Genomic DNA, 22,037 nt, shown 5'->3' with positions numbered 1-22,037 from the left:
GAAGTTGTAAGCCTACGAAGAGGTGGGAGTATTGAAACTGATTAGCCATGGTGGAGAATCTTTGGAGATCACCTGGAGCATTTGTGGAGATTCCTTTAAACATCACACCTTACAAGGAGTAATAAACTATCCTTGGAGACTTTAGCCACCACATAGAAAAGCTTAGAGGTCATCCTCAAGAAGTCACTTTGATCTGAGAGTGACTCAACTGTCTACCATTACTAAGTCCAACCATTTTTTAAAGAATATATCAAAATCTAGACGCTCAATAATGTAAAGTTTACAATGTCTAGAATCAATATGTTTTTCTTTTACTAGATATGACAGGAAAATAAATATGTGGCCAAAAGAAAAGACAGTCAATAGAAACAGACCCAGAAACTAAAGAGATTGTGGAAGTAAAAGGACCATAGAACAGCTATTAGTATAACGTTCAAGTACAGAAAGACATTAACACACTTTAATGGGAGGGAGAAATGGAAGACATTGAAAAAAAATCAAATAGAACTTTTGAAATGAAAAAATTTAATATTTAAAATAAAAATTCAATGGATATGACTAATGGACTAGATGTTGCAGGAAAAAAATGCTAATAACTTTAAATATATAGCAACAGAATCTCTCCAAAATGAACCATAGAGAGAAGAGTCACATTTTAAAAAGGAATAAAGCCTCACTGGCCCATGTGATGATATCAAGAGGTTCACAATACACACAGTTGGAATTTCAGAAAAAGAAGAGAGGGAGAAGGGGAAAACAAATATACTGAAGTGTGGAAGAATGAAATATTTCCAAATTGGATGAAAATTATAAATCCTCAGATTTGAAAAGCTCAATGAATCTTAAAGAAGGTATCACAAACAAGGGAAAGCACACAAAGTGACATAGGCACATATTATCAAAGTGTTCCAAAGTAATGGCAAAGTAAAATATCTTGACTGCCATGAGCTCAAGACATGTAGAGGAAGACCCATCAGAATTAATGCATTCTTCTAGTCAAAAACTATGTAAACCAAATTACAGTGGATGATCATCTTCAAAATACCGAAAGGGAAAAACTATCAACTTAGAATTCTATATGAAATTAAAACATCCTTCAGAAATATGATAAAATACTTTTTTCAGACAAATGAAAACCAGGATAGGTGGTGTGGGGCCTGCGTCCAGAGATTTGCTGCTATGTCAATCGAAATCGAGTCTTCAGATGTGATCCGTCTTATTATGCAGTACCTGAAGGAGAACAGTTTACATCGGACATTGGCTACCTTACAGGAAGAAACTACTGTGTCTCTGAATACTGTGGATAGTATTGAAAGTTTTGTGGCTGACATTAATAGTGGCCATTGGGATACTGTTTTACAGGCTATACAATCACTGAAATTGCCAGACAAAATCCTTATTGATTTCTATGAACAGGTTGTTTTGGAGTTGATCGAGCTCCGTGAATTGGGTGCTGCCAGGTCACTTCTGAGACAGACCCACCCCATGATCCTGTTAAAACAAACACAACCAGAGCGGTATATTCATCTGGAGAACCTCCTGGCGAGGTCTTATTTTGATCCTCGTGAGGCATACCCAGATGGAAGTAGCAAAGAGAAAGGAAGAGCAGCAATTGCCCAGGCCTTAGCTGGGGAAGTCAGTGTAGTGCCTCCATCTCGTCTCATGGCATTGCTGGGACAGGCACTGAAGTGGCAACAGCATCAGGGGTTGCTTCCTCCTGGTATGACCATAGATTTGTTTCGAGGCAAAGTTGCTGTCAAAGATGTGGAAGAAGAAAAGTTTCCTACACAGCTGAGCAGGCATATTAAATTTGGTCAGAAATCCCATGTGGAGTGTGCACGATTTTCTCCAGATGGTCAATATCTGGTCACTGGGTCTGTTGATGGATTCATTGAAGTATGGAACTTTACTACTGGAAAAATCAGGAAGGATCTTAAGTACCAGGCCCAGGACAACTTCATGATGATGGATGATGCTGTTCTCTGCATGTGTTTCAGCAGAGATACAGAAATGTTAGCAACTGGTGCCCAAGATGGAAAAATCAAGTTCTGGAAAATTCAGAGTGGACAGTGTTTAAGGAGATTTGAAAGGGCACACAGTAAAGGTGTCACCTGTCTGAGCTTTTCTAAGGACAGCAGTCAGATCCTTAGTGCTTCCTTTGACCAGATAATTAGAATTCATGGTTTAAAATCTGGGAAAACCCTGAAGGAATTTCGTGGTCATTCCTCCTTTCTTAATGAAGCAACATTTACGCAAGATGAACATTATATTATTAGTGCATCCTCTGATGGCACTGTAAAGATCTGGAATATGAAGACTACAGAATGTTCAAATACCTTTAAATCCCTGGGCAGCACTGCAGGTACCGACATTATTGTCAACAGTGTGATTTTGCTTCCTAAAAACCCAGAGCACTTTGTGGTGTGCAACAGATCGAACACAGTGGTCATCATGAACATGCAGGGGCAGATTGTCAGAAGCTTTAGATCTGGTAAAAGAGAAGGTGGTGACTTTGTGTGCTGTGCCCTGTCTCCCCGTGGTGGATGGATCTACTGTGTGGGAGAGGACTTTGTGCTCTACTGTTTCAGCACAGTCACTGGCAAGCTAGAGAGAACTTTGACAGTTCACGAAAAGGATGTGATTGGTATTGCACATCATCCTCATCAGAACCTCATTGCTACCTACAGTGAAGATGGACTCTTAAAGCTCTGGAAACCCTAATTCAACTTTTCTTTTAGAAAAAGAAAAAGCTGAAAGCATGTACTTAAATGAAGACATACTCATATGTATGTTGCTGGGGTTTTTTAAGCCAACTTTTCTAAGCAAAAATATTGTCTGATTAGCCATAAGAATAATTTTGTGAAACTTCATGTTTAGCAGTTACCTTTCTTAAGATAATTTTTTGGGCCAGGGATTTAGCTCAGTGGTTCTGCTGCTTGCCTCACAAGTGCAAGGACCAGAGTTTGATCTCCGGTACAAAAAACAAACAAAAAAACCACCTTTTTTAATGTATTTGTTTTCTTTTGCTTTTCCAATGCCAAGAATAGCACCCAGGGCCTCACACACATTAGGCAAATGCCCTTTGAGCTATAGCTCCAGCCCATAGTCTGTCTGCTTCTAACAGGACCAGTCACTTAAATGTTTTCATCATTCTTTCCTGGAGAGTGAAGTACTGGTATTTTTTTTAAAAATTCCTTTTGATTATTTGAGATGGTTAAAATTTGCCTGTCATAAAACTTGTAAATAAGTACCCAGAATTCAGTAGCTATGTCCCCCCCACCCATTTTTCAAGATGTTAATAAACTTTACACCTTTCTGGAGATTGAAAAAAAAAAAAAAAAAGAAAACCAGGATAATTAATGTACAAGATACTGAGGGTACAAGAAATATACAAAGAAGTTCTTCAGGTAGGAGATAATGAGTCAAGATGGAAATGTGTTTTTACTTAGAGAAATTAAGAGCACCAGAAATAATAAATATGTAGATGCAAACAAAAAATTATTTCCTTAGTTTTAGATTTCTTTAAAGGATAGCTCACAAGTAAGGGCCCACACATATTAAAAGGAATATGATATAAGGGATGACATATGACAAAAGTAAAAATAGATAAATCATGTGTCATCAAAAATAAATCTTTTTTCTTTAAAGAACATCATGAATAATATGAAAAAACAACCTATAGCATAGGAAATATACTTGCAAATCATATACCTAATAAGACCTTTACTCAAAATATATAAAGAACTCCATAATAAAAAATTAATTTAAAAAAGACAACCCAATTTAAAAACAGGCAAATGATCTGAACAGATATTTTTCAAAAAAATACATACAAATGGCCAATAAGCACGTGAAAGAATGCTGGACATCATTAGCCATCATGGAAATTCAAATCAAAACTGCAGTGAGGTATCACTTTATATGCACAAGAATGGCTGGAATCAAAAAAGCAGGCAATAAACTGGGAATGGTGACACAATGCTGGGTATGGGTATGGTGTGCATGGCTGTAATCCTGATATTCTGGGAGGCTAAGGCAGGAGGAGCCAACAAATAAAAGAAATGTGAAAATTTTGTTCAGTTTCTTATATGTAATCTTTTAACCTCTTTTCTTTGACACTAAGCATCCTAATTCTCAAAGACATAGATTCTCAGGGGAAAATATCATACAGTTAGAACATCCCACAATTATTCATTTGCTTTATCTTCTATGACATATGTAACAGTCACACAAAGCAATGCTGATACTATCACCAATTATAAGTTAAAAAAATGAATATTTTGCAAATATAATATTTTTCTGATACTTTATGCATATTCATGCAATTTTTCATAGCTATCAAGGTTCACACATACCCTGGAATCAATATATGAATCTTAATATAAGAATGACTCTTGTTCAATTTAGTTCTCTCATGATCTCTCATCATCAAAAATCAGATGTGGCTAAGAAACACTTTCTCCTTATAGCCCCATTTTAAAAAGTTCTTTTTTATTATTAAATATTATTTATTTTTTCTTAAATTAATTTTATTGCTACATTTCAGGTATACAAAATAATGACATTCATCATTGGAAATTTGCACCTTTACATAATCTCTCTTGGTTCTTTTTTAAAAATTAATTTAATTTTATTGGTACATTTTAGGTATACAATATAATGACATTCATCATTGGAAATTTGCACCTTTAGATAATCTCTCTTGGTTATTATTTTTTCCCCATTCCCCTGCCCTCCCTTCAACTCCTCCATCCCTCCCTACTTACAAAGATTTTCTTTCCATTTTTTCATTTTCTCATATTAATTCCATTCTCTTCTTTACTTTCCCCTACCCCTTCCACTTCCCCTTAACCTTTGCCCCTTTTCTTTCTATTTCACATTATATATTGTACCTTTTACCCCTTGTTTTCATCTTCGGTTTCTCATACTAGAGAACCATTCAGTATTTACACGTTTGTCCTATTCATTTCACTTAAAGAGTATCGCCTCAATGTGCATTTAGCTATAAATGTCTCTAATTTCTCATTTTTTATGGCTGAGTACTACTCCATTTTATTTTTTTTTAAACCCACATTTTCTTTATCCAGTCTCCATTTGATGGGCAATTGGGCTGCTTCTAACTTTTAGTTATTCCAAACTGTGCTGCTATGAACATGGGTGCACATATATCACTGTGGTATGATTCTTTTAATTCTTTGGGGAAGATACCCAGCAGGGCAATAGCTGGGTCAAATGGGACTCCAGTCCTAGTTCTTTGAAGTATTTGATTTCCACAGTGGTTGCACCAGTCTACACTCCCACCAGCAGTGGAGCAGGGTTCCTCTTTCCCCACAGCCCTGCCAGCATTTGTTATTGGCTGATTTCATGATAGCAGCCATTCTTTCTGGAGTGAAGTGGAATCTCAGCATTGTTTTCATTTGCATCTCTCGAATGACCAGTGATGTTGAACATTTTTTCATATGTTTATTTGCTATTTCTACTTCTTTGTCTGAGAAATGTCTGTTCATTTCAGAAGCCCTTGTTTGGATTGGGTCTTTAAATTTGGGAGGTCTGATTTTTTAAGTTCTTTATAGGTTCTACACAGTAGACCTTTGTCTGAGGAACAACAGGTGAAAATTTTTCCCACATTGTGGGTTGTCACTTCACACTGTTGGTGGTTTCTCTTGCTGTGCAGAAGCTTTTTAATAAGAAGAGATCCCACTTGTTGATTGTTTGTGCTAGTTCATGGGCAACTGAGGTTTTGTTCATAAAATCTTTTCTGACACCAATGTCTTCAAGGGTTCTACCTAACCTCTGTTCCAGCTGGTTCAGCGTTCCTGTTTAATATTTAGATCTTTAATCCATTTTGATTTTAGTTTCATGCATGGTGAGAGATATAGTTCTAGTTTTAATCTTTGGCAAGTTGAAACCCAATTTTTCCATCACCATTTATTAAAGAGGCTATCATTCCTTCAATGAGGGTGTTCGACTCCTTTGTGAAAGATGAGGTGGCTGAGTGTGTCTGGAGTTGTTTCTGCATCTTCTAATCTGTTCCATGGGGTTCTCAGGTCTGTTTCTTTGTCAGTACCATGCTGTTTTTATCACAGTAGCTTTGTAGTATAGATTGAAGTTGGAGGTTGTGATATCTCTCTGCCATGTGTCTGTTCCCTAGGATTGCTTTTGCTATTGTAGGTCTCTTCTTGTTCCAAATGAATTGTTGGATTATTTTCTCAAGGTCTGTGAAGTGTGCTGCTGGGATTTCAATTGGGATTGCATTGAATCTATATATCAGTTTTGGAAGTGTGCCCATTTTCACTATGTTGATTCTTCCTACCCAGGAGCAAGGGATGTCTTTCCATTTTTCCATATTGTCTTCAATCTCTCTTTTCAGAATGCTATAGTTTTCAGAGAAGAGGTCTTTGATTTCTTTTGTTAGGTTGATTCCTAGATATTACAGTTTTTTGGATGCTATTGTGAAGGTAATTCTTTGCCCTATTTCTGTCTCAGTGAGTCTGTTGTTCATGTAGAGGAAAGCTATTGAGTTTTGTGTGTTGGCCTTGTATCCAGCTACTTTACTGAATTTGGTTATTAAGTCTGGAAGACTTTTGGTGGAGATCTTGGTGTCTTCTATATAGAGTATCATGTCATCTGCAAATAATGACAGTCTGACTTCTTCATTTCCTATCTTTATTCCTTTTATTTCTTTCTCTTGTCTAACTGCTGTGGCTAATGTTTCCAAGACTACGTTGAACAGTAGTGGTGATAGTGGACATCCTTGTCTTGTTCCTGATTTTAGTGTGAAGGATTTCAGTGTTTGACCATTTAGTATGATATTGGCTGTTGGTTTTTCATAGATGGCTTTTATCAGATTGAGGTAGAGAATGTCTATTCCAATTTTTTGTAGGGTTTTTATCATAAATGCATGTTGGATTTTGTCAAATGCTTTTTCTGCATCTATTGAGATGATCATGCGGTTTTTGTCCTTGGCTCTATTGATATACTGTATAACATTCATTGATTTGCATATGTTGAACCATCCCTGGATCCCTGGGATGAATCCCACTTGGTCAGGGTGTAAGATCTTCTTGATGATCTTCTGCATTCTATTTGCCAGTATCTTATTAAGGAATTTTGCACCTATGTTCATTAGTGAGATTGGCCTATAGTTCTCTTTTTCAGTTGGGTCTTTCTCTGCTTTGGGGATCAAGGTGATGATGCTTGCTTCCAGGAATGAATTCAGGAGTATTGCTTGCCTTTGAATTTCACTGAAGAGTTTAAACAGTAGTGTCAGTAGTTCCTCTCTAAATGTCTTGTAGAATTCAGCAGTGAAGTCATCAGGACTCAGGCTTTTTGTAGTTGGTAAGTTTTTAAACATATTTTCAATTTCATTGATATTGGATTGTTTAGAATTTTTAGGTCATCTTTGTTCAATTTTGGTAATTCATATGTGTCTAGGAATCTGTCCATTTCTTCTGTGTTTTCCACCTTAGTGGAATTTGGTTCTCAAAGTAGATATTGATGATCCTGTTGATTTCTGCTGAGTGCATTGTAATTTCAACCTTTTCATTCACAGTTGCATGGATTTGGGCCTTTTCTTTCCTTTTTCTGATAAGGTTAGCTAAGGGTTTGTCAATTTTGTTGATTCTTTCGAAGAACCAACTCTTAGCTTCATTGATAGTTTTGTATCATTCTCTTAAGTCTCCATTGCATTGATTTCTGCTCTGATCTTTATAATTTCCTCCCTTGTATGAGCTTTGGGTTTCTCCTGCTCTTATTTTTCTAGAAGCTTGAGGTTCAGCATCAGGTTGTTTAATTGGGTTTGCTCTGTTTTTCTAATATGAATATTCACTGTTGTGAATTTCCCTCACAAGACTGCTTTCATTGTGTCCCATAGATTTGATATCTTGTATTGTCATTGTCATTTAATTGTAGGAAATGTCTGATTTCTTCTTTAATTTCCTCTGTGACCCATTGGTTATTCAGAAGTGTGTTGTTCAATTTCCATGTGTTTATGAAATTCTTGCAGTTTCTTTTGCTATTGAACTCCAATTTCATCACACTATGGTCTGATAATATACAGGGGATAACTTCAATTCCTTTGCACTTACTTAAACATGTTCTATGAGCGAGTATGTGGTCTATTTTGGAGAACAACCCATGTGCAGCTGAAAAGAATGTGTATTCTGATTTTGTGGTGTGGAACACTCTGTAAACATCTGTTAAGTTCATTTGTTCAAGAGTTTGATTGTGTTCTAGTACTTTGTTGCTTACTTTTTGTCTATTTGATCTATCTGTTAGTGGCAGTGGGGAATTGAGGTCCCCCACTACTATTGTATTAGTGTTTATTTGATTTTTCATGTCCATTAGTATTTGTTTTATATAGTTGGGTGCACTAGTCTTTGGTGCATATATATTTATGATTGTCATCTCTTTCTCTTGGATTGTTCCCTTTACAAGGATATAGTGTCCTTCTTTGTCTCTCTTCATCAGTGTTGGTTTGAAACCCACTTGATCTGCAAAGAGGATAGCTACCCCTGCTTTTTTTTGGGTTCCTGTCGCATCGAGTATTGTTTTCCACCCTTTAACTTTCAGTCTATGAGTTTCTTTTTGAATTAAGTGTGTTTTTGTATGCAGCATATTGTTGGATCTTCCTTCTTGACCCATTCTGCCAATCTATTTCTTTTGATTTGTGAATTATGACCATTAACATTGATGGTTATAACTGATATGTATTGACTTATCATTGTCATGACTTTTTCTTTTTGTTGGATTCTCCCCCTTTGCTTTTAATTTCTTGTTGTGCCCGGTGGTTTCATTTTGCGGGGCTTCCTGGGGTTGTGATCCTCATTGTCTTTTCCTAGGATATTGCCTAAAAGTTTTTGGAGTGCTGGTTTGGTATTCATGAAGTTCCTAAGGTGCTCTTTGTCATGGAAATATCTTATTTCTCCATCAATTTTGAAAGATAATATTTCAAGGTACATCAATCTGGGTTGGAGACTGTTTTCCTTTAGGGCTTGAAATATATCACTCCAAACCCTTCTTGCCTCGATGGTTTGTATTGAGAAGTCTACTGTGATTCTGATGGTCTTTCCTTTGTACTTGATTTGTTTCTTTTTTCTAACTGCTTGTAGAATTTTGTTCTTCTCTTGGGTTTCTGGAATCTTTACTATTATATGCCTATTTGTAGATTTTCTTTTGATCAAGGCTAGTTGGAGTCCTATATGCCTTACTTATCTGTATGTCAACTTCTTTTCCCCTGCTTGGGAAGTTTTCTGCTATCATTTCTGTGAATAGTTTTTTTTATGTCATCTGCACTCTCTCCTGTTCGTTCATTGATGCCAGTCAGTCTTATGTTATTCTTCTTTACATCATCTAGCAGCTGCTGGATTGATTTCTCATGGTCCCTTACAATTTTTAAGAAATTTTTCTTTTCCTGGTCACTAATTGCAATCTTATCTTCTATGTCTGAAATTCTGTCCTCACATTGTCTCATTCTGCTGCATAAACTTTCAATGGAGTTTTTGATCTCCTGGAAATCTGTTTGCATCTGTTTTATGGATTCCATTTGTTTCCTATGTTGGGATTCCATCATTTTCCTCAGCTCCTTTTTTTTTTAAACCTGTGTCCTCTCTAGATTTCTTAATCATGTCTTGCACTATGGGTACAGTCTCTGCTATTATCTGAGAAATTATTACTGATTTCATTTTTTCCAGATCCTGTTTTGTTTCCAGTTCAGGGAGTCCAGGTGGTTGAGTATTAGAGTGTCCCATCTTTTTCCCTTTGGGGTTGCTGTAGGTGATCTGGAAGTATGGTTTTGAGGCTTGATTACATGTCATCTCCTTTTGACAGTGGTGGTGGTGGGGAGTGATGATGTGTGCTATTGGCAGCCTTGAGGCTCACCTCCTTGGCTCTGGGGGTGGTGGTATGGTGGCCGGGAAGGTTCACCTGCTCTCCTCTGGGGCAGCTCTGCTCCTCAGAACTGGGGGAGTGGTTGTAATTTCTAAAGCTCACAATAAATGAAGATCAATGGGATTAAGAATGTGAAAGTGATTAATTGCTATTTTTATTAGGTGGCCTCTCTCGAAAAGTGATTTTTGACTACTGTCCTAAAGTAAAAGAGGATGTCAGCCATGCATCTACCTGGGAAAACACATTCCAGACTGAGTGATTCCATGTGCAAAGACTCTAATGAAGGAACATGACTCATAAGCTAGAGAACAACAGGAGAACAAGGGAAAATGAAGAGAAACTGTAGGAGTGAGATGTGAGATAGTGAGAAGACTTCTGATATGTGAATAGTCTTTGACAAAACCCACATACTTACCTTCATCTAGTATAGTATGTAAGTCCTTTCCTCTTGTCCCAGAGTCTAGGAATCCTTTGTTGCTGCTAGCCACGACAGCTTTCTGTCTCTTCTGCTATTAAGTTCTTAATAAATTGCATTCTTTGTTTAAAAAAAAGAAGGATAGGGCTGGGAATTTAGCTCAGTGGTTCTGCCACCTGCCTCAAAAGCACAAGGTCCCGAGTTTAATCCCCAGCACCAAAAATAAATAAATAAATAAGAAGAAGGATAGTTAGATATTAGGAAATCTGCAAAGTACTTGGAGCTTGACTATTGAAGAAACTTAGCTAGTGATCAAGAGACATTGGAACCCACTGGAGGATTTTGACTTTGATTTAAAAGGATCACTCTGTTTGCTAATGTTGAGCAGGGATGGAGGAACAAAGCAGTTAAGATGCTGTTACTATGATCAATGCATGATTGCAGGTACTTGGAACAGATCAGAACGATAGTTGTAGAGATGATGAGAAGGCAATGAATCAGGATATATGTTTATACTAATGACACAGGATTTATTCTTATGGATACAGGATAAAGGGAGGAAGAATCAAGGATGACCTCAAGACTCTTGACCTAAACAACTGGAAGAGTGGAAGTGCCATTTACTGACATGGGAAGACTGTAAGAGAAACTGATTTGATAGGAGAAATCATAGCTTTGGTTTTGGTTATAGTAAGTTTGAGATGTCTCTTAGATATTGCTGTAGTCTGAAGAATTGTATTCCTGAAAAATGTATGTGTTGAAACCTAATCACCAATGCAGTTGTATCAAGAATATAAGGCCTTTAGGAGGTAGTTAGACAATGTATCATTTCATTTTCAGTTGCTATAAAAGACATGAGGCTAGATATTTTATAAAGAAAAGTTTACTTAGTTCACAGTTTTGAAAGTGTAACTAGCTCCCTCCTTTTTGTTGGGTTCTTGTCCTGAGGGTGTTGAAGATTGAGGCAACAGGACAACGGGACACAGCAAGCAGTGGGGAATGCCTGGCTGTGGTTTATTAGAAAGAACAAAAAGGAAAGCTTCCACTGTCAGGAGGATCTCCAAAGGATGGAAATCATAGATATTTAAATCCAAGGACTTATGCATAGTCGTTGGTGTGAAAACAGTGCAGGGAAATGTGAGAGAAGGCATTTGTTGCTGTTTGGGTTGCTTGGCTTTTGAGGTCTGGAAAGTACTCTGTAGTATTTCTTTGCTTCCAGCCTTTTTAAGCTTTTTTTTTCAGTTTACTGGGGAACTTGTCATTTGTCTTTTGTATTATAATTTCCCAAGGTTTATCCTTAGCTCATTAAGTACTGGCCTTCAATTTACTAGGTTTCATTACTTAATCTACTTGGTTTGTTTACTCAGCCCTGTGATCCTAATCTGCTCTCCTTCTATTTCCTCATCTCAAAAGCAGATGTCCAAACAGTGCAGCATCAGCTCTAGTGAGGGACCCAAGAATCCATCACATCATGGCAGATGGCATCGTGGTGGGAGCACGTGCAAGTGAGAGAGATTAAATAATGAGGCAGGAAACCAGAGAGAGGGAAAGGTCTTGCTCCTTTATAACAACTTTGTTTTACAAGAATTACCTTAATTTCTTCCAACATAGCACCTTTAGTGACTTAATTGCCACAGACTAGACCCCAGCTTTTACTGATTCCACATTGTCTCTCAACATCACCACCATGGAGACCAAGCTTCTAACACATGAACCCGTAGGGGACACATTCTAATCATATCCAGACTATGAGTGCTCTTATGACAGAGGCCTGAGGGAGCTTGCTCATGTTTCCCTGTGAGGACAGAGAAGTTCCCATCTATAGGAAGCAGGCTTTCAACAGATACCAAATTCATTGGCTCCTTAATCTCAGACTTCCCTGCCTCTACAATTGTGAGCAATGAATTTCTGTTATCTATAAATTACCCAGGCCTATATATTTTGTTAAAGCATTCCAAACAAATGAAGATAGATGTCCAAGAGGAGAGATCAAGTAGGCAAATGAACATATATGTGTCTGGAGTTCTGGAATAAAGTTCTGATGGGAAATATAAACTAGAAATCATATTTAAAGCTATTTCACTAGAAGGAATTGCCAAGAGAGTGAGTGTACTTATGGAAGGGAAATCCATAGTTGTTGTTCCCTAACAGCCACTGAGGTGTAAGGAAATGGAACAGAGAACAATGTATCAGCAGTCAAGGAATAAAGTGATCTGTTATGTCAGAACAGCTGGTACGACAGGCAAGAGGAAGATGGATAATTGAACACTGGGTTTAACATCAACATCCCTTGGTTGTTAGTGACCTTGACAAGTAAGAGATATGTGACCAACATAGGCTCTTTTCCTGAAAATAGGTTTCTTTATAAATTAAGGGAATTGAGAACTTGAAAGGCAGCGAAGAGGAAGAAGGTGAAGAATTTATAAAGGAAGTCTGGGGGAAATAAAATAAACCTCAATTCTTGCATGCTATATCCTTCACTTCCTTGGTACTGAAACTGACAAATGAGAGATTGATTTCTGACCTACGTATTCCCTTCTGAATAAGAGGAATATTAATAATAGGGTTACACTTTGAATTCAATGAGCTGAAGTGTATAAAGTATTTGTAATACTTTCTGAATTTCTGAATATAGTAAATTCATAGTAAATATTTGTTATGATCATTGTACTCAATATTCTTGTCTTCTTTTTAGCTTGGAAACTTCATAACTGTATGTCATGACCATTTTGCTTAAGAACTACTCTTAAATGAAATAAATAGGACACACATGTAAATATTGAATAGTTTCTCTGATGTAAGAAACTTAAAATGTAAATAAGGATCAAAATGTATAATAGATAATGTGAAATAGGAAAAAAGGGTCGAAAGGAGAAGGGAAAGTGGGAGGCATAGGGGAAAGGAAAGAAGGGAAAGGAATAAATACGAGAAAAGGAAAAAATGGAAACAAAGTCTTTGAAAATAGGGAGGGGTGGAAGAGTTGGAGGGCAGAGGATTGGAGAAAAAAATAAGAACCAATATATGTCATGTAAAGGTGCAAATTCCCAATGATGAATGTCATCATATTCTATACAATTCTAGTATATGTGCTGCCAAAGCGAGCACATATTGTATACAATTCCAGTCTTATACTGCCACAGAAGGGCAAATTTTTTCCCTGTCCAAATATTAGGCATAGCTTTTTTGTTTTCTCATAATTGATATTAGATCAGAGTAAAGTAGGTACAGAAAAGAGTTGGGAATACTCTTTCCTTGGGTGCATGGTAGTTCATTGGTAACCATGGATTAGTAGATACAACAGGCTATAATCTTAGGGCTTTAACCTTAGATATCTTGACTTGAGGTAGAATATTCTCTTAGAAACTGATCCTTGAGTTTGTAATAGCTTTGGAAATGGCTGCTCTCTTTAGCCTACATTTCTTTATCTGGTTGTTCTTGAAGTGTTTACATTGCTCTCTGCAGCTAAAATCTCTAGCTGGCTTCATTTCATCTGAACTTTATATTATGCCATAATGATTAATCCACTCAGTCTTTGCCAAATCCTACTAGCCTCTAAGAACCACTTGTAATTTCCACATCCACTGAAGTAATTTGTCCTAGCCTAGAGTCTGTACTTGATAAATGTCCAGTCCTTGTCTGTGATGTACCTGCAACCTTGAGTAGAACATCAAAATAATGAGTTTTTTTAAAAGTTAATTTGTGGCTGTCTTTTTAATCTTCTATCCATTCTTCAGATTTGAGGAAGGACTTTATGGATATGAGATCAGGGTTGAGAAACTCAGAGGGAAGGAAAGGGCCAAAAGAACATGACAATCAAGTGTCTCTCATTGTATCTGAGACCTTCTGTCTCCTGAGGCAAACGTGGCGAGATGGAGCCAGGACAGAGCTACACAACTCCTTCTCCAGACACTCAGTCACTGTGCAGGCCACAACAGAGAAGGAGGGGCAGCTTTCAACTGGCCTCCACTGTGCTGGCTCCCAAAACACTCAGCTCGTCAGCCTCTTTGATGGATGTGTGTGTGTGTGTGTGTGTGTGTGTGTGTGTGTGTGATGATATCTTTATTTATATTTTCCAGATGTGGGCACTGAGGTGGAGGCAGAATTTGTGCCTTAGTAAAATCATGTAACCAGCAAGTAGTAAAGCCAGGAATTGTACTCAGGCTAGCCTAATATTAAAGTCTGTATTCTTAAACATACTCACCGATGCCTCCTGATTCAATATTATGTTTTTAAATCATATAACTCAGTGCCTTTTAGTATATTTAAGATTTGTGCAACCATTGCTGCATTTTTAGATTTTCATTACCAAATGGAAATTTTGTGCTTCTTACCTATCACCTTCTAAGCCTACCCCGCCCCCCCCCAGGCCCGAGGCAAGCACTAATTTACTCGCTGTCTATAGATTTGCTTATTCTGAACATTTTATATAAGTGAAATCATACAATATTGTTCTTTTGTGATCGGCTTCTTTCATTTAGGATATTTTCGAGGTTCATCCATATTGTAGCATGCATTAGTGTCGTTCCCTTGTATTGTTGATAATATTCTATTGCATGATTATATGACATTGTATTTATCCATTCATCAGTTAATGGGGCTTTGCAATCCTTCCACCTTTTGAGTATTATGCTGGAAGCTTCTATGCACATTTATATGGAAGTTTTTGTGCAAATATATGCTTCGATTTATCTTGGGTATATACCTATGTGTAAAATTTCCGGATTAACATTCTGAGGAACCACTGGATTATTGTCCGAAGTGGCTGCACCATTTATATTTCCACCAGCAATGTATGAGGGGTCCAATATCTATACAACCTCACCAACTCTTGTTATTGTCTGTCTTTTTTATTCTACCGTAATAGTATATGAAGTGACATCTCATTGTGGTTTTGATATGCATTTTCCTATTGACTAATGATGTTGAGTATCTTTTCATATGCTTGTTAGCGTTTTTCTTCTTTCTTTAGAGAAATGTCTGTATGAATGTCTTGCCCTGTTTTAAACTACAATGATTTTCTTTTCATTATTAAGTTGTAAGGGTTCTTTTGATATTCCTGATACAAATCCCTTGCTATATTTGATTTGCAAATATTTTGTCTCATTCTGTGGTTTGCCTTTTAATATCCTTATGCTATCTTCAGTCTGTTTAGTGCTAGTACAGAATGCCATAAAGTAGGTGGCTTATAAAGAAGAAATTTATAACTTTTTTTTTTTTTTTGGTACCGGGGATCAAACTCAGGACCTTGAGCTTGTGAAGGAAATTTATTTCTTGTAGTATGGAGGCTAGAAGTTAAGGATCAAGGTGCTTATAGATTTTGTTTCTGGTGAGGTTTCTCCCTGATGACTTTCTTTTCATTGTAACCTCATATACACTGAGATGTAAGTTCTATGAAGGCAGGGATATTTTGTGTTGGGTTCATTATTTATCCCTGCACTTAGCATAGTGCCTGGTACTCACAATATAATTTCTATTTTTATTTGAATTGAATGAAATTAATCATATAATAAGTAATATTCTTTCAACCAAAAATATTATAAATTCTGTCTATTTTTAGACTTAAAAGACAGAAAGACATAGTATATAGGAAAGTATAAATTTTACAAATTTTGACAATGTTAAATTAATTCTCTGATAAATTGAAATTGTGATATGGGGGTGACCATGAGGGGAGGGAGGGAGGGCAGGAAGTTGGGACTGTTAGATCCCATATTATCTTAGAAGGAAGGCAAGACATGCTACCTAAATTGATGAATCAATAAATGGAAGGCTCAATGTGTTATATAAAGTTACAGAATTATCTCAATTTTTAAAATCTATGCCAGTCATTGTTAAAGGTTAAGCATAAATGAGCCAAGTCTCAGTTTTGAAAAAGGGGCACTATAGATATACAGTAAACCTTGGTTTGTGAGCATAATTCATTCAGGATGCATACTTATAATCCAAAACACTAGTGTATCAAAGTGAATTCCCCATAAGAAACAATGGAAACTCAGATGATTCATTCCACAAGCCAAAAATAGTCACATAAAAATGACTACAATAATGTAATATAACTCAAAATAATAAAGAAAATACAAAATATAGAGAAAAATAAACAAATTAACCTGTACTAACCTTTGTGACTGGTGTGAGGGGTACAAGAGAGAGAAGCGTTATTGTGTAGGACAACTTTCACTATCACTAACGGAATCATTGCTGTTGGCTCAATAGAATCTTTTTCTTTTCATGCAGCTTTAACAAGCAACCTTATCCAATGATGCTTGCTTTTGCCCCCTTTTGATGATTTCACAGAAATATAATGTTCGTTGTTGTTAAACAGACTCATCGCTCATACTGCTACAGCCTTATTTGGGAGGTGTTTTCTACACAATTTTGCACTGTTTCCCACATTTTACACATCTCTCTCATCTCATGGGAAGTGAGGGATTCCTCTGCCTCTTTTTCTTCCTCCTCTGCAGACGAGATCTCCATAACCTCTTGCTGTTGGGAAACAATCACCTATAACCCTGTTGTGGGGCGGGGGGAGATCATTGGCTCAGTTGTGATCATGTGATGTTTGTTATCATATACTTTTATTACAAGATATCACTTATTTATTGAATTAAAATTTATTAGAAATGTTTGGTCATCTTGCAGAACACTCACAGAACAAGTTACTTGCAATCCAAGGTTTTACTGTACTTTGAAGTTGATACATTAAAAAAAGAGAAATAAAAAAATTATTATTGTTGGCTCTGGGCCCGCCTCGGCCGCCGCCGCTGTCGGAGGATGTCTGAGCGGCCTCGGCGGTCTGGGCTAGCGGCCACGAGCTACTTCTGTGGCTGCCCAGAGGAGCAAAGGTCGCCAGCCACGCGTCGGCCCCTCTCTGCCCCCGGGAGGGGCGAGAGGGAGCACAGCTGATGTCAGTTTCCCTGTTGCTGGATGGACAAGCCGGGTGTGTGTTGGGGCACTTCTGCGTGGAAGAGGAAAGAAGTTCTATGTTGCTTCTCCCCTCCTTGGCCTGGAGATAGTGCGCTGGGATTTCCAAACGTGTTGTTGTCAAGAACATTTTGGAAGACTTTATGATTGTGTCCCCAAGATAAGTTTCCGATCATGAAATGATAGATCAAGAAATACACTTTCAGGAAATGGCCTCTAAATCTTGGCTGAATTTTTTAACCTTCCTCTGTGGATCAGCAATAGGATTTTTTTTTATGTTCTCAGCTGTTTAGTATTTTGTTGGGAGAACAAGGTGACACCCAGCCTAATATTCTTCATAATGATCCTCATGCGAGACATTCAGATGATAATGGACAGAATCATCCAGAAGGACAAATGAACTTCAATGCAGATTCTAGCCAACATAAAGATGAGAACACAGACATCGCTGAAAACCTGTACCAGAAAGTTAAAATTCTTTGTTGGGTTACGACGAGCCCTCAAAATCTAGAGAAAAAGGCCAAACGTGTCAAAGCTACATGGGCCCAACGTTGTAATAAAGTGTTATTTATGAGTTTAGAAGAAAATAAAGACTTCCCTAGTGTGGGATTAAAAACCAAAGAAGGTAGAGATCAACTGTACTGGAAAACAATTAAAGCTTTTCAGTGTGTTCATGACCATTATTTAGAAGATGCGGATTGGTTTATGAAAGCAGATGACGATACATATGTCATACTAGACAATTTGAGATGGCTTCTTTCAAAATATAGCCCTGAAAAACCCATTTATTTTGGGAGAAGATTTAAGCCCTTTGTAAAGCAGGGTTACATGAGTGGAGGAGCAGGATATGTACTAAGCAAAGAAGCCTTGAAGAGATTTATTGATGCATTTAAAACAGAAAAATGTACACATAGTTCTTCCATTGAAGACCTAGCACTGGGAAAATGCATGGAAGTTATGAATGTAGAAGCTGGGGATTCCAGCGATACCACAGAAAAAGAAACTTTTCATCCCTTTGTACCAGAACACCACTTAATCAAAAGTTATCTATCCAGAACCTTTTGGTACTGGAATTATAACTATTATCCTCCTGTACAGGGCCCTGGTTGCTGTTCTGATCTTACAGTTTCTTTTCACTATGTTGATTCATTCTACAACCATGTATGAATTAGAATACCTCGTTTATCATCTTCGTGCATATGGTTATTTGTATAGATATCAACCTGCCTTACCTGAGAACATACTAAAGGAAGTAAGTCAAGTAAACAAAAATGAAGATCCAAGAGTAAAATTAGGGAACCCTTGAAAGGAGCACAAATGAGCCAAGGTAAAAAGTCTGACATTGCACTAAAGAAAGACTTCTGCATTTCTGACACAGAACCTTGAAATCCCAGTGAGGTATAGAACTCTTTCAAATGAATGTCTGCAAACTAAAGCTTTAAATAAGCTGTTAAATGTTTTTTGATACGGTAATATATAAATCTATATAAGAAGTTGTGTTTTCTAAAGTGGTGGCAAGTAGAAGAACTAGAAAAGAGATTTTGTCACCTGTTCTCCACCATGTGTATCATTGTCACTGAGAAACTAAAACGGTTAAATTTACTAAAACTGCTGTGAACCACATTAGTTACACACAATGCTAAACAGATCTGCCTTAAAATTTTAGAAGGAAGTACTGTTGCTCAGTATTGTTTATAAATTTATTTGCAGTATGATATAAATGAACCACTCCTCCACACAGTTGTCTAATGAAAAGTTTGCTGTGATTATTAATAATTAGTATTTCTTAAAGAAGGTAGAATAGGAATGGCACTTACCGTAAAGTGCATTAATAAAACTGCATTTTAAAATTATCATGGGCCTCAATATATTTGGTTCTAATTAATCTTTTACTGAATCTGTTGTCTTTTTTTTTTTTTTTTTTGGTGCTGGGGATTTAACTCAGGACCTTGTGCTTGCAAGGCAGGCAAGGCACCTCTGAACTAAATCCCTGGCCCTCTGTTGTCTCTTCTTAATGTTTAACCACTCTTGAATACCATTTTCCACTATTCATATTTATTAAAGCATTAATGTTCTGTAAACAAGCATTTTAAAATATTTTGTTCCAAAATTTACCCATTGTTAACGATATAGTAAATTTAATAGTAAATTTAATGCTATTTTGGCATGCTTTTCTTTACAGATATTTTTAGTTGGTTATTTTTTTCCAGCTATATAATTAAATTTTCATTCTTATCCTTTTGAGAAATGAGAACTTGCTTGTGCCTTTTATAACTTGGTTAAAACTGTTTTAAAATTCATATTTAGGTTTGAGGTGGCTGTTATACTGGCAAGATATTTTGAATTGAGTTTTGGCCAGAGTTAATTAAATGCATTAGAAAATAGAATGTTTAAACTAAAATATGTTAAAAGACCAAATAATATATGAACAACAACCTGAAGTTTGATGTTGACTTCTTATTTTGGAATAATGTCTCACCAGTGGATAATTCTGACAGCAGAGTACCCATTGAAGACTACCATCAAAACATGTTTGTAAATGTCTCATTCTAACTTAGTCACTCTGAAGAGTTTTTGCAAAGAAAGAAAATCTTAAACTTTTTTGGTCTTTAGCAATACTGGGTGTATAACAATATTTTACAGACTTTCTGTAAGATTATTTTTAATGTTACATATGATTTTGATTGTGCTAATTTTATCTAGTTGTCATTCCATCGATTCTGTTGCTTGGCTAAATAATTTATATTTATTGTACCAAAACATGACCTCTTTGTATGGTATATTTGAGAGAATGTAATTTCAGTGACTAATTGTGGATTACTTTTTCACATACTGAAAACACACACCAACTTTTACCTATTATTTTAATGATATCTACCAAAATTGCAAGGCATTCATTCTGTTCTTTGAACACTTCTTTACTATTGTGTGGATATATGAGTTTATCTGTGGTCCATAGATACTATTCTTTATTAGAAGTGTAAATAGTTTATCATAAACATTAAAAAAAAACTTTTAAAATTGACTCATAGGAAATGAATGCTGTGTTGAATCCTGGACTTTAGAATCAGACTGCCCGGGTTTTAAATTTTTGTAACCTTGAGCAGTTAGTCTCTCTGTGCCTCAATTTCCTCATCTATAAAGTAGGGGTAATAATCTTAACTACCTCATAGGATTTTTATGAGGATTAATAAATGAATATATATAAGACTCTTAAAACATTGTCTAGGCCAGCATAGGGAGTTTTTATTATTCTGTTGTGAAGCATAAATATTTAAATGAGTAGAATGATCAAATCAGATAGCAAAAGATTTTTGTATGTTTCTTAAACAATAAATAATATTTAGTGTCTACTGTATATCAGGTACTGTGCTTATTCTGTATACAGGAGTGTTAATCTTCACTTTTCCCATATCATAAATAAGGAAACTGAGGCTCAGGGAATTAAAGTAACTTTTGCACTGTCACAAAGCTAGTAAGTAACAGAGCTAGGATTCATATTCAAACCCTATGTGTTTTGTCAGCCAGCCTCGGGGTCATTAGGCATTATTCTCATTTTCACGTATACGATAGGTGACATGTAGTACATTGGCTAGTAATAATCAAATTAACCAGCCAAATTGTCATACTGATACTTAAATTGTGGTTCTTATACTCTTTCCTGGGAGGGTTTTTAAATAGAGATCAAGACCTCAGCCCCAGGAATTCTGATTGTAGCTTGGGCCCAGGACTATACATTCTTAGCAGATACCACACAGTAGTTGTCAAACAGTGGTCCCAACAAGCAGTATCAGTCTCAGCTGGGAACTTGTTGGAAACACCCTCGCTCCAAAGAACTAAAGCAGAAACCAGGCTGGGTCCACCACCCATGAATAAACAAGGCGTACAGGTGAGTCTTAATTCCTCCTACTGTGAGAACCATTGCCCAACTGCTTACATGATTATGGTGCAAATAGTCTTTGGAACACACTCAGGATGCCCCCACAAATAAGACATTTTTCAAAAACTTAGACAAAGTATGTTTTAAATCAATTCAGCCCAGGATCACACTATATTAAAGGTAAAATAAAGAAAATTTAAAGGTTCAGTGGGTCATTGATTTTGGCAAAATTCTTTAACTTCTCCAGACTGACTAATAATCAGGGAACCGATAATAAACTTGTAAAATCTTTAATTCTCCATTACTAGTAAGGGCATATTCATTGAAAGCATACATAAATGAATGTCATCAGATGGCCACAGATGTATTAGTAATAAATTTTAGATAGCAAAATGCTATTTTTTAATATAAAATGTTTGACTATCCTATATGATCTAATGAAACAGAAACATTCTCCCAAGTATTCAGCAGAACACATGCAATCACATTTCATAACAGTGATTTATTCACTATCTTTTAGATAAATTATTTCAGTATGGTACCCATATAAGGCTTTTGATGTCTTTAATAATACCAGGCTTGTATTTTCTGGTTGGAAGTTCATAGAAAAATTTTTGTTCCAAGATTTGGTTATTTTCAAATACCTTAAATTTCAGAGGACTTTCGGTCATCGTACTAAGATTAGAAAGTAAATCACTGACCAATTTTTAATGTTTTTGAATGTAGTAATTGGACCTATGCATTAAAGTTGCTAGCTAGTTATTTTCGTAATTGTTTCTTGAACATTGGCTTTTCATTTCCTTGAGCCCATCAAACTGTATCACCTGTTTTTGAGGCACTATTGTACTTGAAAGACTCCCTCATTTGATTGATCAGGTCATTCTGGACTTTTATTCACTTAAATTTTCAATTTAGTAGATCATTCTGTCTTTC

At 36.4% G+C, this 22,037-nt stretch overlaps 2 pseudogenes; both read left to right on the top strand.

The window, feature by feature from the left end:
* Positions 1-1,133: 1,133 nt before the first annotated feature.
* Positions 1,134-2,785, top strand: LOC101712691 (WD40 repeat-containing protein SMU1 pseudogene; annotated as a pseudogene).
* Positions 2,786-17,335: 14,550 nt separating this feature from the next.
* LOC101713059 (glycoprotein-N-acetylgalactosamine 3-beta-galactosyltransferase 1 pseudogene) lies at positions 17,336-18,635 on the top strand (annotated as a pseudogene).
* The last annotated feature ends 3,402 nt before the right edge of the window (positions 18,636-22,037 follow it).

This window comes from Heterocephalus glaber, unplaced genomic scaffold (genome assembly GCF_053883595.1).
Source record: "Heterocephalus glaber isolate CG9 unplaced genomic scaffold, H.glaber_assembly_v1.0 deba00001600, whole genome shotgun sequence".
Classification (NCBI taxonomy): Eukaryota; Metazoa; Chordata; class Mammalia; order Rodentia; family Bathyergidae; genus Heterocephalus; species Heterocephalus glaber.
Note: the sequence above shows the minus strand (reverse complement) of the source record. Positions and strands in the feature narration are given on the sequence as shown.